At 66.2% G+C, this 3677-nt stretch overlaps 1 pseudogene; it reads left to right on the forward strand.

The window, feature by feature from the left end:
* The first annotated feature begins 210 nt into the window (after positions 1-210).
* LOC101273133 (zinc finger protein 384-like) lies at positions 211-1596 on the forward strand (annotated as a pseudogene).
* Positions 1597-3677: the final 2081 nt, after the last annotated feature.

Consider the following 3677-nt stretch of genomic DNA (forward strand, 5'->3'; position numbering starts at 1 on the left):
CCACGCTGGAAAAGTCTCTATGAGGTCACAGCAAACCCCTCCCCTGAGCACCAACCCCAATGTTAAAAGCCATGCTTGGGCGGGGAGGCTGCCGGATTTCCCTACCAGCTCAGTACTCCACAGCCATTCAGGAGGGCTGACGTTCCTTCTGAGAGGCTGAGAATAAGGATGGTATCCTGTGGGGGAAGGCCGTGCCTGAGGCCCAAGGAGATGGAGCCGTGGCCTGTCAAGGAAGAAGAGGACTTTTCCCACCGAGAGGAGCTGCAGAAAGAGGGGACCAGAATGGCTTTCCCCTCTACCTGGCGGACGCAGCACAGGTCTCCACGAGCTGGCCAGGTGCTCCAGCTGGACGGTGCTGCTGGTGACAATGAGGCAGAGGTCCTCGTGACGCTCCGCCGTCTTTAGGGGGTTGGGTCAAAGGAACACTGCGGGGAGGGTTGGGGGGCTGCGGCGCTGCGAAGCCTGGGGGGCCTGGGCCTCAGGGCAGGGCGAGAACAGATGTGCATCAACAAGGGCGAGGTCAGCTGTCCCCGGAGAAGGGCTGAGGGGCTGGCTCCACTCCCTGCCCCACCTCGCTGGCTGTGCGGCCTCGGCGCGCCTGCCCTCGGGCATCAGCGTGGACAGAGTCCAAGTCAGAGCAGCTGACCCCACAGAGCCAGGCGTCCGTTACCCAGAATATCACGGTGGTACCCGTGCCGTGGACAGGACTGCGGACTGCTGGAGTCTTCTGTTCTCAGAGGTGGAGGAGAGAAGGGGGTCAATCAAGGGCTCCCGGTTTGGTCATCACGTCCCTCTCAGGATCCCTGCGACAAAAGCCTCGTCAGCTCAGACCTCCCGAGCTTCAGCTCCCGTGAGTGTCTCAGCTCTTGCCCCGCTCACAAGCCCTGCAGGTGGTCCCTGACCTCTCTGAGAAGACAGCATTGACCCTCACAGAGGAAGGAGGTGGTGGTGGGTATTGAGGTGGCACCGTGGCCACTAAGAACCCCTGGGGCCGAGAAAAGAAGCGGATGCTGGAACCAGGGCTCCCTCTGTCCTCTCCCCGGACGATGATGACGACCGTCAGAGACAGCCGGATGTGCTCCCCGACGTTCTACTCGAAGGCAGAGATGCGGGTGCCCTCCAAGTCACACACCGAGACCAAGCCCCACAAGTGCCCATGCTGTTGCAGCCCCTCGCCAGGAGCTGCTACCTGGCTCAGCACGCGTGTATCCACTCAGGGACCAAGCCCAGGGGTGTCACTTCCGTGAGAAGTCCTTCCCGCAGCCCTCTCACTCCAGCCGCACGCCCGCAGGTGTGCACACCCAGGTGTGCACTGCCAGGATGTGAGAACACCTCCACACAGCTCGAACCTGCAGTCCCATGGGCCGCGGCGCGACAAAGGTAAACCCTGCCAGGGCCACAGCTGTCACCGGGCGCGCTCAGACACAGCCTTGCTGGAGACGCCCCCGTCCACGCACACCGTGAAGCAAGGTATACACCTGCGCAGTCTGCAGCCGGGCCTACACGCTGGAACCACACCTGACGCAACACATGATGCGCAAACACATCCCTCCTGATTTCCTCCAGCGGTGGCCCAGGCCCAGGCCCTCACCCTAAATACCATCCTCGGCTAAAGACCAGAGAGCCCGTGGGAGAGGGTGATTCGCGACCTCGAAAGGGAGGAAGGCAATTCACACGGAGATAGAAAAGCAAACGCTTTGTAAACAAACCGCTGGGCTGTACTCCGCAGGCCTGCAAGCCCTGGGCCTGCCCAGCCTCAAGACCAAAGAGCGAGCCTGGAGTCAGCGACCGCCGCGGAGACCTCAGTGGTTTACTGGCTGGGGGACCTCACACGTGCAAAGCAAAGTCCGGGAGCGACACCCCTCCGTGTGCAGCAGGCGGCGGGCAGGACAGGCACCAAGCTTCCCGCTCTGCCCGGTGAGGGCACAGGCTGAGTGCTGAGGTAACCTGCAAAGGCCCGAGGGCGGGGGCCTGGCCAGACTGGCTTCCGTGCGGCCCGTTGCACCCCCAAAGCCCGCTCTGCCGCCCTCCCACCCCGACACAAACAGGTGAGCCACGGCAAGCTGGACCGAAGGCTTTGCAGTGTTCTAAAAAATTACCGTCTAACTATGCAAACAGACACCAAGTTTTAACAGCAGAGGGAGTTTTTTTTATGGCGATACTCAGTCGGCCCAGCACCGCAGGCATGACTCCCGGTCTGCGCCGGGTCCTGCAAAGCACCCGTGCGAGGCGCGGCCATAACGGGCGCCGGCAGCTTGCCAGCCGCGGCCGCTGAGGCGGCTGGCGATCGCTTTTTCAAACAGCACGTGCAGACCTGTGTCCACAACTACCTCACTTCTGTGGAACAGGATCCTGGAGGCGAGGGTTAGGGCGCGTTTTCAGTCGATGCTGCCAAACCGCCGTCCGCAAGGGTTGAGACAACCTGCGTAGAACTGCCGCGCTCCCGGCGGAGGGTCTGGCCTGCTTCTAGCTCTTTCCTCCCGGCAGGGCTTCCAGGGCGCCCGCCAGGGGACGCGCTCTCGCCGCCGCTTCCGAGCCTCAGCGCCTCGTCACGGGCTCCTGCCTCGGGGCCCCACGTTTCTTCCCGTCGCGACTGGCAGGAGGCCCGCGACCCCGCACCCTTCGAGCGACCCGGGTGTCCCCCAGCGCCGACAGCCCCGCCCCACGCTGCTCCAGGAAGGGCGGGAAGGAGGCCAAGGGCCGAGCTCATGGAGAGGGTCCTGGAGTTCGGGAAGGAAGTGGGTTCGGGGGGCACCCCGAACACTGAGGGGACCCGGCCCGGCGGGGACAGAGGGGGCGGGGGGCAGGCGGCTATGCCCTGCGTCCTGCCCGGACACCTCCGTCTGGCCGTGGCCCTGCGCCGCCGGACCTCTCCCGGCGCCCTTCTCCCCGCGGGGCCCGAGAAGCCTCCCCGGCGGCCGGCCGCGGACGCCGGACTCAGTCACCGTCGCCCGGACGACCCCCTCGTTCACTCACCTTCATCCGCACGCCACCAACACACCCCAGCCAGGCGCCCGGGGCCGCTTCCGCGCTCGGCGCGCACGTGCTCCGCCCGCACGTCCGGGGAGGCGGCGGGAAGGCGCGGTTGATACAGAGTATCCAGGCCTCCGCCAATCCCTGCAAGGGCCCCGCCCGATGACCCCCGCCCGTGCCCTGCACCCCCTAAGTCCCGGGGCCTGCGGTTCCGCCCACCTGGGTTCGGGGCATTCCGGTGGTTCTTGGGGAGCCGAGAGGTTCTCGGGGGTCCGTGGCATTCGGGGGGCTGCACGGGAGCCGACAGGTTGGGGGGCGAGGGCGGGGCGTCAGAGGCGCCATGCAGCCTGGTTCTGCGTGTCCTCAGGCCCCAGAAGGAGCAGAGCCGGGGTCCTGGGGGTCCTGGGCTGGGGTGGAGGAGAGGGCGCCACGACCCCCGCCCCTGCAGTAGGAGGAAGCTGTGACCCTGGATTAACCCCACGCCACCGCCCTGGAGCTCTGCGGAGACAAAGCCCGGCTGGGGTCGTAGCCCAGGGGGCAGACACCCCCGCCCCTCCCGTGCCCCCGCAGCCCCAGCCGGAGGCCCCCGGTGATCCCACCCCCGCCTGACCCTGGGGCGCAGCTGCGCGCGGCGGAGAGGCCTTCGCGACGGTGGAGGCCTGGGGACCCGAGTTCTCGGTGACCCTGGTCAGCCACGCGGGGGA

This window comes from Orcinus orca, chromosome 15 (assembly GCF_937001465.1).
Source record: "Orcinus orca chromosome 15, mOrcOrc1.1, whole genome shotgun sequence".
NCBI classification, from domain to species: domain Eukaryota; kingdom Metazoa; phylum Chordata; class Mammalia; order Artiodactyla; family Delphinidae; genus Orcinus; species Orcinus orca.